Below are 14,335 nucleotides of genomic sequence, written 5' to 3'. Positions count from 1 at the left end.
TTGTTCTAGTTGCTAAGTCACATCTGGCTCTTTGCAACCCCATGGACTGTAGCCTGCCAGGCTCCTCTGTCCATGGGATTGTCCAGGCAGGAATACCGGAGCAGGTTGGCATTTCCTCCTGCAAGGGATCTTCCCAACCCAGGGATCAAAGTCACAGCTTCTGTGTCTCCTGCATTGGCAAGCAGGTTCTTCACCACTGAGCCACCTGGGAAGCCATTCACATTACTGTGCAGCCAGGACCACCATCCATTTCCAGAACTTTTTTATCTTGCCAGAGTGAAACTCTGTACCCATTAACACCAACTTCTCTCTCCCCTTTATTGCCAGGCCCTAGAAAATCAGCCTTCTATGCTTTCAATGGCTTTGACTAGTCTAGGTATCCCCCCTAAGTGGGATCATACAGTATCTGTCATTTTGTGTCTTGCTTATTCTACTTGGTATCTTCATGTTTCATCCATGCTGGAGCATGTGTCAGAATTTCATATTTTTAAGACTAAATAATCGTCTCTTGTACATATATTTCACGTTTTCTTCATTCATGGTTGAATGAGTTGCTTCCACCTTTGGGCTATTAGGAATAGTGATGTATGAACATGGATGCACAAGCATCTGTTCAAGGCTCTGTTTCCACTACTTTTAAGTATATACCAGAGGTGGAATTGAGAATTATACAGTCATTCTAGGCTTCCCAGGTGGCATAGTGGTAAGAATCCACCTGCCAAGGCAGGAGATGCAGGAGACATGGGTTCAGTCCCTGGGTTGGGAAGATCCCCTGGAGGAGGAAATGGCAACCCACTCCAGTATTCTTGCCTGGAGAACTCCATGGGCAGAGGAGCCTGGTGGGCTACAGTCACAGGGCTGCAAAGAGTTGGGCACGGCTGAAGCGACAGCACACACACATGGTCATTCCACATTTAATTTTTTGAGGAATCATCATACTGGTTAGTGTTCAGTTTTTTTATATTAATAAATGTTTTAGTGCAGTTTTAGGTTGATGGCAAAACTGAAAGGAAAGCACCATGGGCTCCCATATACTCCTCGCCCCCAAATGCACAATATTTATTTTTCAAACTTTATTTTTTTTTTTAACCCAGGTCCATGGCAGTGAAAGTGCCAAGTCCTAAACACTGGACCACCAGGGAATTGCCAAGACATTATTATTATTTTTAAAATTTACTTATTGGCCACACCACATGGCATGTGGGATTTTATCTCCCTGACCTGGGATTGAACCCATGTCCTTTGCCTTGAAAGTGTGGAGCCTTCATCACTGGACCAGCAGGAAAGTCCCCACGACTTTTACAGAGATGCTCTAGGCACCTGGTGTGTTGAATGCTGTGCCCAAGGCTGCGAGGGAGCCAGGAAGGGGGTATCAGGGCCAGCAGGCGTTTTCTGTTTCAAGTCACCCAAGGTGTCACAGCAGCCTTCTACCTGCCCTGGCTTGTCTTGTAGTTATTAAACTGACTGACATCAAAGGTCATCCGCCAGGGAAACCTGAAGTGTACACGTGGACACTCACAGATGCCAGCACAGGAAAGCAGGAGGGAGATGAAGGAACATTTGATCCAACCCATTTCTTTTACTTCATGGTGAAGACACTTCATAAATTGAAACTTCCCAGAATGCTACGCAGAATAACCAATTAGTGCTTGACAGAGACGTTATCATTTGTAAGGGTAGAGTGATAATAGGTAATTACCTCACTCACAACTCTGTCAGCCCGATTACCAGCCCTGTTACCCTCTGGGCAGCTCCCAGAAGACAATCCTGAATTAATTCCTTCTAGAACTCTTTCATCACCTCTTGCTCTTTTGGTCTTATTTTTCTGACTTTGTGATTTTTATTTTAAACGCATGCACTTAAATCTATCTCCAGGATTTGGGGTTCTGTTAACATCTAGGTAGCAGATTATGCTCCTTCATTACATATCTGCTTGGGAATTGCTTTATTAAAAGTGACTATTCCCAAGCAACTCCACATATTCATCTTGCACAGGGACCCTCAAACTTTACAGGTGGCCTTGGCTACTTCTTTCTATGTGGTTTTTGGCAGCCCTTCCTTTTTTTCTCCTTTCCTTCCTTCCATTATTTTAACCCTTTCTGATAATCAGTTTCTTTGTCTGTAAAATGAAATCAATGCCAAATCATGCCAACCATTCTGGTACTGCTTAATCGCTTTATTTTTAAAAAGTGACTACGCTCAATTTTAAAGTTTTGTTTTGTTTTTTTTAAAGTGACTGTTCTCCATTTCAGAGAGTTATAATAAAAGAACTGTAAGGCCTAATTGCTGCTTTGAATGATAACATTAACCATATCAAGTAAAATGTTATAAATCACCAGGCTTATCCACAGATTCAAAATGCCCATAAATTTCTCAAACATTTCCTAGACAGCATCACTCAGACTATTTTCACACTCACATTGACTCAATGAAACAAAAAACAACATGTTGTTAGAACTTCTACATTGAAAGCTTAGAAACATACAAAATTCATACAGGTTCATAGGTACACGTGTACATTAGCATGTATGCTCCCATATACCCAAGTGCACAGTTGTTGAGTCAAACTCTTCTACTTTATTCTATGAACATGGACTAAATTGTTCTTGTCTTCAGCAGAGAGGTAACTGGCTTGTCCCAAAGCTAACACAGTAACATGCTTATCTTAAAAATATGTCAGTCCTGAGAACATAAAAGCCCACAAAACACTGGTTTGCTGGCTTAGACTTTTGATTAGAAGTTCACCTTCCTTCACATATGCCTTTTGCAAATCAAGTCATTTAAGAGTATGAGGGGAAGGATCATGCTGGGATGATTCACTCTGAAAGGGAACAATACATTTTCTAGCCCAGGAGAAAAAAGATTTTCCCTTTGGAGTATGCCTCAAAGCATGATGAGATCACATGGGAAAAGATGGTAGCTGTCACTATAGCCTGTTAACAGCACTGTCAGTCACCCTTGTTGAAAGGCAAGGGCAGAGAGTGGCTGGTCCTTGTGCCCTGGAGTTGAGCTGGCACAGAATAATGGCATCTACTTGGATGGACTTTCAAAGGTGACGGTGCTGAGAAGACCCTAAAAGTCTCTTTTCTGAGAGTTGAGTTCACGTATTAAGTACAGCATTAATATCTTCATTTTCGTTTCATACACGTTTCTACCTTTATTATTCCTCCATTCAGTCACACTTGAGTTAAAGCAGTGATTCTCAAAGTGAGGTCCCTGGAACAGCCTCATCAGCATCACCTGGAAATTTGTTAGTAAAGTAAATTCTCAGGGGCCCCTATAGCTCCTGAATCCAGTAATCTGGGCATGAGCTTCAGCAAGCTGGACTTTCACAAGACTTCCAGGCAATTCTGAAGCATGATAATGGGAAAGATCCACCGAGTTAGGGAACCACCCATAGGCAGAGTCTAACCCCTGTGCCCTTCCTCAATGATAATTCTCAAGACACTTTGTTATTATCATCTCAGAAAATTCTTAGCCTTGTTTGGTTGGAGGAAAGAAACCTTAGTCAAAACTTACATGTAATTTTTCCAGGTCCTGTGCTGGCTTCGAGTCTTAGGATGCAGGGAACTGGGCGAAGGGAGAGAAGAGAAGGCTACAGCAATCCATTCAGACATGGACCCCAAAACCTTGTGGGGCCACCTTGTGACAGGTCAGCAAGCATCCACCTGATTGGGGAGGAAGACTGTCCATTAGCACAGGAAACCTTTCATGTTAATGCTGCCCCCTCTCTCCTGCAATCCTGCTACACCCCATCCTCTGATTTCATGACCTCTAACATCCTGTGCCTCAGGACCAGTCCAGCTAAATAGAACAGGATAAAATAATCCAGGTATCAATGTCGGGGCTCACCAACAGGTGAAACATATCCCTCACTGGGTGCTCTTCTGAACTGGCTATATTAACAAGAAGATATGGAAAACAATGGAGAAGGAAATGGCAGGCCACTCCAGTATTCTTGCCTGGGAAATCCTGTGAACAGAGGAGCCTGGCGGGCTACAGTCCATGGGGTCACAAAGAGTTGGACACGACTTAGCGACTAAACAACAACAAAAAGAGTTGCGATAAATTTGAAGCAAGTGATAAATTTGAGGATTCCAACTGAAATGAGATGATCCTCTGATACTTCAAATATGTTTTCTTAGAAAATAATAGTCTTTATTTTTTCCTGAGAATAAATTAATACATGCTTATTATAGAACATCTGAAACACTTATGGAAAAGAATCAAGAAAAAATAAACATCAATTGCAACCTTGACACTGATAAATCATTCATGATATTTTGTTCTATAGGCTCATGACCCCTTAAATAAAACTCCTGGGCCAGATACACTTCAGAGTTCATAACTGCTTGCTGTTAAAGAGTATTATGATGCTAAACTACCATTTATTATATGATGCCCCATCAGAATCTGAAGCAGCACCCTGTAATCACACACATTAGAGATCTCTGAGGCAAAGTAGATGCATATTCTTATTTGGTCAGATAAAATAGAGCTTCACATTAATTCAGGTCAGATTTTTCTTCCCAACAAGTCACCAAGAGACCTTTGTGATGTTTGAACCAAATGCATTCAGTGCTGGAGACAAGGGATTTGGACTGGTATTCTTTTCAGAGACACAAAAATAGAGCTTAGTTTCTCCTTAATTCAATATTACATGAACGTAAACATTTCCTCACGTTATTAAAAATTCTTCAGAAACATGCTTTTCGATGTCTGTGTAGCAAAGTGTTTTATTTCATTATTTCTCTCATTTGGGGAATGACACACTATTTTCTTTTCTTTTGTTATTGCAAATGACACTTTGACAGATGTGTCTGAATATCAAATCACCTGAATGTCTGTGTATTTTCCTAGGTAGATTCCTAGAAAAAGAATTGTGGGGTCAAGTAGAGTGAGCTTTGAGGGTCCTGGTGACTGTTCAGAAAAGCTGTACCAATTTACACTCTTGCCACAGCATGAGTTTTGGTTGATTTGTGTAGTTTGCCGACTAAGGTCCGTCTAGTCAAGGCTATGGTTTTTACAGTGGTCATGTATGGATGTGAGAGTTGGACTGTGAAGAAGGCTTAGCGCCGAAGAATTGATGCTTTTGAACTGTGGTGTTGGAGAACACTCTTGAGAGTCCCTTGGACTGCAAGGAGATCCAACCAGTCCATTCTGAAGGAGATCAGCCCTGGGATTTCTTTGGAAGGAATGATGCTAAAGCTGAAACTCCAGTCCTTTGGCCACCTGATGTGAAGAGTGGACTCATTGGAAAAGACTCTGATGCTGGGAGGGTTTGATGGCAGGAGGAGAAAGGGACGACAGAGGATGAGACGGCTGGATGGCATCACTGACTCGATGGATGTGAGTCTGAGTGAACTCCGGGAGTTGGTGATGGACAGGGAGGCCTGGTGTGCTGTGATTCATGGGGTCGCAAAGAGTCGAACATGACTAAGCAACTGAACTGAACTGAACCCACTTTGTTGAAGGCACAGGAGAAACGCACTTGCCGGTCACATACCTTAACAAAGTTCTAATCAGGGACAACCACATTTAGATTGTATATTTTTTCTTACACAGATGATAACGAACAACTCATTGTTTTTCACATAATAAAGAGGGAAATGGGAATAAGGTAAGCTTACTATCAGGTGGCCCTCATTAGATGGGACTGAGTTGGATCTGGACAAAGGAGGAATTGCCCCTCTTTCGTGAAGGGTGTATGGAAGTCACTGACATATCATTGTGAAAAAAAAACCACAATCATTTTTCTTTGTGCACTGATTAATTCTGTTTCTGGAAGACCAGAGCCTTGCATTTCCCTTGCATTTGGTATTTTCCTATTTCTTGGACATTCAACTGCTCTTCACAATGGCCATCAGGGAGCAGAAAGAGATGTGAAGACAAAATTAAATCAGACAAGCCAATAATCACGGCTAACCCTCCCAAGTGCCCACGATGTGTCAACTCTAGTGCCGAGTGTGTTACATGCTTTATCTCATGTAATGCTGAGTGCACTGGTACAGAAACTGGCGGTGGTGAAGTTCGAAAGCACGTGTTTGCTCATCAATCCCCCTTCTCCCCTAGTCAGTCTGGAGGAATTAAAGGTTTGCAGTTTCAAAGATCTCTTCAAGTCTAATGTCTTGAATGACTCCAAGATAATCCAAAGACTCAATGACTCCTAGTCAAGCCATAAAACCAAATGTTACCCTTAGATGTTTTTCTGTCGGTATTGCCAGTACTATCTGTAGGAAGCAGTGAAAATAGTATAAAATCTAAGAAGAGTCCAAATAATTGTAAACATGTCGAAGGTCTTATATAGACAAGAGGGAGGCTGGATCTCAGTACAGTTGAAAGTTGAGAGTCTGTTCACACAGGGAAAAATGAAGACACACATATACTTTAAAAAACCACCAAACCTACAAATACATTCTTCCCAAATGAGACTACAAGTTTAGTAATGCTAAATCAGGGTTCACAACCCCAAGTTCCTTTCCATTTACAGCCTTTTCTAATAAATTTTCTTTCTTTCTACCCTTTATGTATTTAACCTTGCGGGATAATTGATGTAGTGTGTGTGTGTGCTAGTTGCTCAGTCATGTCTGACTCTGCGACCCCAAGGACTAAATAGTCTTCCAGGCTCCTCTGTCCATGGAATTTTCCAGACAAGAATTGGAGTGAGTTGCCATTTACTACTACAATTGATGTTGAGAAGGACACAGTTTTCATACACTGATAAAAGAAAATGGAAGAGATATTTTTTTTTTGTTATATGGAATGAAATAACCCCACTCTTGCCCTCACCTAGAAACTCAGTTTCTGCACAGTTCAGTATACACTGTATAATGGCTGCAGTTCATAGAAAAAGGGGGGGTATAAATTTAATTTTATTTTAGGAGTGAGTTAAATTTATCTCCTCAACAATCTTCTCAAAAACTAAGGGGTGCTTCCATCAAATCTATCAAAAGACCCAAGATGTATCAAGAAGCGGACGATTTCCTCCACTGCAGCTTTTCTTTATACTTAAAATAGCATTCTTCTGATAATTAGGTGTCAAGCGGGTAAAAGGACTTCTAAGTGATTTTTCTTTGCCACAATAGGGTATACGATTAATTTTCTAAGTATACCAGGCTTATAGGATGAGAAAAATAGGTGATGATAAAAGATTGGAGGCAAGAGGAGAAGGGGATGACAGAGGATGAGATGGTTGGATGGCATTACCAACTCGATGGACATGAGTTTTAGCAAGTTCCAGGAGTTGGTGATGGACAGGGAAGCCTGGTGTGCTGCAGTCCATGGGGTCACAAAGAGTTGGACATGACTGACCTGAACTGAGAGGAGATGACCACTCACCCTCAAAGAACATACTTTGTTTTTTCCAAAGGGCCTAATTACTTGGGAGGAGGAGAGAATTTTAAAAAATTAGCCACCACTAGTAACAGACATTGACATTGACAGTGAAGTCAATCAGTCAGGGTGTCCGACTCTTTGCGACCTCATGGACTGTAGCCTACCAGGCTCCTCCGTCCATGGAATTTTCCAGGCAAGAGTACTGGAGTGGGTTGCCATTTCCTTCTCTAAGAGATCTTCCCAACCCAAGGATCGAACCTGGGTCTCCTGCATTGTAGGCAGACGCTTTACCACCTGAGCCACAAGCTCTTTAGCTACTCAAACTGCACAACTGCATTTTTAAAGCTAATTACAAATTTGGATTATCTCATTTAGTGAATATACTTCGAAGCAACCCACTTCTGTTTTAATGCTGAACCAAAGTCTGTTAAAAAAACAAACAAAAAAAACCCATTGCTTGAATAAAATTACACTTTCAATGTCAGTGAATCTTGAATGGCAAAATACCACAAGCTTAAAACTAGTAATGCCATGTGGTTCTGTTATCTTACATTTACGAGAGAGTTTATAGTCTCCTAAGCCCTAAGAGACTTAGAGGGTTGCAACTCAGAGCAGCTTTGCTATCAAGGGCAGGTCATTCATCGCCTCTGAGCACAAGACTTTCACAGGTTCCTGTGAAGATCGAATGAGATGTCAGACAACAGAGTTTTTGCAAACTCCTAACACATACATAAAATGTTGGGTATCACTGTTCTTTTTACAAACAACTTTGCAAGGCATAAAGATACTAATCCCCATTTCACAGTTAAGGAAATTGACAACAGCAAAAAAAAAAAAAAAAAATGAACAACAACAACAACAAAACCCCCAAAACAAAACAAAACTGAGGAGAGTTTTATCTTTGAAATGGCTACAAATCCGCTGAGTAACTCTCTGGACGTGATTTCCTCAGCAAAACGAGGGAGTTGAATAAGATGCTTTTAAAACTCTTCTTGAGATTAATGCTTCTGTGATCAGGGACTTGGCCATTGTAGGGATGGGACACTCTTAACAATGACTCTTAGGAAGCAGTCTCCCCTGGAGGTCAAGGTCAACAGGTAACAGTCTGCAGTACTGGGCTGAGGTGGTGAGCAGCCTCTCACCCCTGGGGACGGGACGGACATTAGTTCATTTTGCTGGATTAAGGGGAGGCTGAGGACATCCTAGGTGAACAGCCAGGGCCTCTGGGGCATAGGAAGGAGGTCCTGGAAGAGCTTAAAACAAATAGCTCTTCAGTAACTAGTAAAATCACTTCATGGGAAATAGATGGGGAAACAGTGGAAACAGTGTCAGACTTTTTTGGGGGCGCTCCAAAATCACTGCAGATGGTGACTGCAGCCATGAAATTAAAAGACGCTTACTCCTTGGAAAAAAAGTTATGAGCAACCTAGACAGCATATTCAAAAGCAGAGAGATTACTTTGCTGACTAAGGTCCGTCTAGTCAAGGCTATGGTTTTTCCAGTGGTCATGTATGGATGTGAGAGCTGGACTGTGAAGAAGGCTGAGCGCCGAAGAATTGATGCTTTTGAACTATGGTGTTGGAGAAGACTCTTGAGAATCCCTTGGACTGCAAGGAGATCCAACCAGTCCATTCTGAAGGAGATCAGCCCTGGGATTTCTTTGGAAGGGAATGATGTTAAAGCTGAAACTCCAGTCCTTTGGCCACCTCATGCGAAGAGTTGACTCATTGGAAAAGACTCTGATGCTGGGAGGGATTGGGGGCAGGAGGAGAAAGGGACGACAGAGGATGAGATGGCTGGATGGCATCACTGACTCAATGGATGTGAGTCTGAGTGAACTCCGGGAGTTGGTGATGGACAGGGAGGCCTGGCGTGCTGCGATTCATGGGGTCGCAAAGAGTTGGACACGACTGAGCGAATGAACTGAACTGAACTGAACTGGTAAAATATTTCACTATTCTAACAACTAGTATAGCCAAATACGTGTAGACCCCTGGGAATGTCAGTCTGGTGACCAGCCCTACTGTTGCTGGACTATTAGTTTCAAAGAGACGGCACCTCTGCGGGCCACCACCTTTCCTGACCGAGTTCCTACAGTACTGGAGGAGAGATCTAAAAGGGTTACTCTTTGTAGTGTGAGCAAACATCATGGTTACATGGGAATCTCACTTCCGAAGGGCCGGGGCCACTAACTTTCGCTTCTACTACTAATACTCTACCAGGGCTATCTAACACAGCTTTCAATGTCAGTGAATCTTGAATGGCAAAATACCACAAGCTTAAAACTAGTAATGCCATGTGGTTCTGTTATCTTACATTTACGAGAGAGTTTATAGTTTCCTAAGCCCTAAGAGAGGGATGAGGAAAATATTCAGTATCTGCGGTGTCCAAAATGGTGGCCATTATCCATATGGGAGCATAAAAGTTCCTAGTGAGACAGAGGAACTGAATTTTAAATTTTAATCAATTTAAATTGATTTACATTTAAATAGGCATACCTGGTTAGTGGGTACCTTATTAAACGGTGCGGCTCTAGGCTGCCTCATGTACTAGATTTCTAGGCAGTATTTTGGACCCCAGAAGCTCACAGGACAATACATAATCATCTCTTCAACAAGCATTTACTGACCTCCTCCTGGGTACCATTTAGGTGTCTCGAAACAATGGTGAATGAGATCACCACGGACACTTCCTGCTCTCGTGGTGTTTCTCAGCTAGACTGATGTCCAAAGACCTCACAAAATCTTGACGTGGTTCACCAGACTGCTCTTAGGAAAAGGTGGGTGAGGAGATATGGTAATGCTACACTAAGCGTGAAAGCACTGCTTTTTCATTTCTTCATATTTACTGTTAGAGAAGCTGGGGGAAAGTTTAAAAAAGGGATATCTGAATGGTTACTGTTCACTCACTTACAAGTAAAGTCACATATCCCAGAGAAGGGAAATTATCTGTAAGAAATTCCCTCTTGCACAAACTTAAATTTGCTTAGAAGAAAAAGCCAGTGGGACCTGCATTCTTCAGCTAAGAAAAAGTAAATGGTTATTTAATTACAGCAATAGTCATAAAAAAGTACAAGCAGGTCTCCAGCTGCATGCAGTGGGCAAGGGAATGTTTATTCCAATTAGCTGTAAAATGATCAGGTTTTCTAGAAGGTACTTCTTGTATAAGTAAGGCTGATTGCATTCTTTTCCTCTACAACTCCACTCTTAGCTAAAATTTTCACAGTGGCTTGAATGAGATTTGATGAGCAAAGCTTTCTCTGCTTTCCCCAGGCAACTCCAGGTGGAAATATTTTTATCTACATCCCAAATCTAATACCAGCTACATTATTTCTCAGAAACATAAAAGTGGTTTGGTTTAATGATTTTCCAATTTCCAATATTGCTTCCTGTGTCCCGTGGTCAATTTTCTCCTATCCTGATCACCTCTTCCTACCTTACTGGGATTCAGATTGATAATAAGAAAACATGACAAAATATTCAAGAACTGTTTTCTGCTCTTATTTGAACTAGAATCCAGGTCTGCCAAAATTTAAGAGGACAGAGATGTTACGCTCTGGGATACAGTGTTTTTAAGCTAATTACCTCCATCGTATTTATATTATTTCACTTGAGGACAGTCACCAAGCTAAATAACCTGATTTTGCTCAGCATCACAATGGGATTGTGCCTGCATGATACCACTGAGCCAATCTGACTTTCAGGAGCTTCAAAATGCCACTCTGGTCCTTCTGTGCAAAGTCGCAGTATTGGTTTTTAAGTTAATAAAAAATGTCCATCTATACAGACACACACACACTCTATCACTCTTTCCCTCTGAATTGAATAGAAAGAGAAATTACAGTGGTCAGAAAACAAGATGAGAGTTCAAAACTTAATTCTAAAATTACAAATTCCATTTTGAGACTACCATCTGCTGGAAAAGGTTAAATCTCAAATGTTCTGCTGGTCCCATGTTGTATAAAAATATTACCAGAAATTTGGTGACAGCTTTAGCAATAAACACGCTAACTTGTGAGTGGCCCTGGAGTCCTTATTCATATTCAGAAATACTAAAGAGAGTAGTCACATACTATTTTATGACCAGAAGGGCTTTGAAAAGAAAGGGGTCCATCGACGTTAATTTTTTAAGAAACTACAGAGATGAGGTTTTTTTTTTTGAATATACATTTCAAACAGAATTTCAACAGTCACTTGTATGAGGCAGAAGACCTTTGAATCATAGGTCTTGTGGCTTTTGTGTTTTGTTCTACTGGCATGGGAAGGTGATATGAGGAAATGTGCTTTTTATTTTTTTTTCTGCAACAGAGAAAGAACTGGGGAGCAGCCACTTCAGACAGGATGGAGAAAATTAATTAAGATAAAACATTTCTGAAAGTTTCCATTTACACATTTCAGATGCCAAGTTACTCTAGTTGGAGAACCCCAGCTAGAAAATTCACTTCTTTGATACTCAAGGTTTTACCTTCCCAAAATATAGTGGAGAGCTTGTTCAGATTTGCACCCCTAAGAGGATACTGCAGTCAGAACAAGCTGCCATTGACAATTCTGAAAAGCAGCAGCTAGAAAGAAACAAGTGTTGAAAACACACAATCTGATACACAAGGAGCTAAAAAGAAACAAGTGTTAAAAACACACAGTCTGATAACAAAGGGGAGGGGGCAAAGGGATAAATTAAGAGTCTTAACATGTACACACCACTGTATATAAAATAGATAACCAACAAGGATTTACTGTATAGCGCAAGGAACTGTATTCAGTATCTTGTAATAACCTATAAGAGAAAAGAATCTGAGAAGAATAGACCTGAATCACTTGCTTGTATGCCTGAAAAAAAAAATCAACTCTACTTCAATATAAAAGAAAATACCCAATCCAAAATAAACCGGGGGTTTCTGTAGCTTTGGAATATAAATACTGGCCTCTACTTATGCATAGTAATAATCATACTTTTTAATGACTCAAAACTTCCACATTCTAGGAACTGTGTTAGGAATATTATGAGTATTATTAGCCTACTGAGTGAATGAGAGAACCATGGCTCAGAGAGGCAACGTGCCTTGCCCAAGGTCACACTGAAGAAGATAAGAGGGGATCACATGTAATCTGTATCCATGCCAATTTGACTCCAAAGCTCATTCCTTTCCTCTGCAACACTGCTATCCACTACACTCTGGGGAAACTATATTCCTCTCCCCAAAACAAACAGGTCCACTTTTCCACATGCTACCAGTAAAGTGTCAAATTAAAGTGACAAAATTACAGGTTCTTCAGCCATATAGATATTTTTGCAAAAAGCCGATTTGCTTTTTAGCACTAAAATGGTTATATTTCATGAAGTATACTAGAATTAAAAATTCTTTTCATATCACAGTTTCTTAAAATACTATCAGGCTTCTAAATGACCCAGATTATTCTCTCCAGGTGATTTTTTTTTTAATTTAAATTTATTTTAGTTGGAGGCTAATTACTTTACAATATTGTATTGGTTTTGCCACACATCAACATGACTCTGCCATGGGTGTACACGTGTTCCCCATCCTGAAGCCCCCCTCCCACCTCCCTCCCTGTACCATCCCTCTGGGTCATCCCAGTGCACCAGCCCCAAGCATCCTGTATCCTGCATCGAACCTGGACTGGCGATTCATTTCATATATGATATTATACATGTCTCAATGCCATTCTCCCAATTCATCCCACCCTCTCCCTCTACCACAGAGTCCAAAAGACTGTTCTATGCATCTGTGTCTCTTTTGCTGTCTCGCATACAGGGTTATCGTTACCATCTTTCTAAATGGACACCTATCCTCAATCGTGAAAGATGATGCTGTGAAAGTGCCGCACTCAATATGCCAGCACATTTGGAAAACTAGCAGTGGCCACAGGACTGGAAAAGGTCAGTTTTCATTCCAATCCCAAAGAAAGGCAACGCCAAAGAATGCTCAAACTACCACACAATTGCACTCATCTCACATGCTAGTAAAGTAACGCTCAAAATTCTCCAAGCCAGGCTTCAGCAATACGTGAACCGTGAACTTCTGATGTTCAAGCTGGTTTTAGAAAAGGCAGAGGAACCAGAAATCAAATTGCCAACATCCGCTGGATCATGGAAAAAGCAAGAGAGTTTCAGAAAAACATCTATTACTGCGTCATTGACTATGCCAAAGCCTTTGACTGTGTGGATCACAACAAACTGTGGAAAATTCTGAAAGAGATGGAAATACCAGACCACCTGACCTGCCTCTTGAGAAATCTGTATGCAGGTCAGGAAGCAACAGTTAGAACTGGACATGGAACAACAGACTGGTTCTAAATAGGAAAAGGAGTATGTCAAGGCTGTATATTGTCACCCTTCTTATTTAACTTATATGAAGAGAACATCATGAGAAACGCTGGGCTGGAAGAAGCACAAGCTGGAATCAAGATTGCCAGGAGAAATATCCATAACCTCAGATATGCAGATGACACCACCCTTATGGCAGAAAGTGAAGAGGAGCTAAAAAGCCTGTTGATGAAAGTGAAAGTGGAGAGTGAAAAAGTTGGCTTAAAGCTCAACATTCAGAAAACGAAGATCATGGCATCCGGTCCCATCACTTCATGGGAAATAGATGGGGAAACAGTGGAAACAGTGTCAGACTTTATTTTTCTTGGGCTCCAAAATCACTGCAGATGGTGACTGCAGCCATGAAATTAAAAGACGCTTGCTCCTTGGAAGAAAAGTTATGACCAACCGAGATAGCATATTCAAAAGCAGAGACATCAAAGGAGAATTTTGAAGAAGGCTGAGCGCCGAAGAATTGATGCTTTTGAACTGTGGTGTTGGAGAAGACTCTTGAGAGTCCCTTGGACTGCAAGGAGATCCAACCAGTCCATTCTAAAGGAGATCGGCCCTGGGATTTCTTTGGAAGGAATGATGCTAAAGCTGAAACTCCAGTACTTTGGCCACCTCATGCGAAGAGTTGACTCATTGGAAAAGACTCTGATGCTGGGAGGGATTGGGG

At 41.3% G+C, this 14,335-nt stretch overlaps 1 protein-coding gene across 2 annotated transcripts in view; it reads right to left on the bottom strand.

Annotated features, from left to right (window-relative positions):
- BACH2 (BTB domain and CNC homolog 2) overlaps positions 1-14,335 on the bottom strand; it is a 389,481-nt gene that overhangs the window by 163,366 nt on the left and 211,780 nt on the right. Inside the window, exon 3 of one of the 2 annotated variants that reach the window (XM_018053144.1) lies at positions 3,520-3,668. The exons of the other annotated variant lie outside the window; for it this stretch is intronic. The gene's annotated coding sequence lies outside the window, so the exon portion shown is untranslated. The remainder of the gene's footprint in view (positions 1-3,519; positions 3,669-14,335) is intronic. 2 annotated transcript variants of the gene reach the window in all.

Source organism: Capra hircus, chromosome 9 (assembly GCF_001704415.2).
Source record: "Capra hircus breed San Clemente chromosome 9, ASM170441v1, whole genome shotgun sequence".
In the NCBI taxonomy this organism is placed as follows: Eukaryota; Metazoa; Chordata; class Mammalia; order Artiodactyla; family Bovidae; genus Capra; species Capra hircus.
The sequence above is the reverse complement of the archived record's forward strand: the minus strand, read 5'-3'. Positions and strand labels throughout refer to the sequence as shown.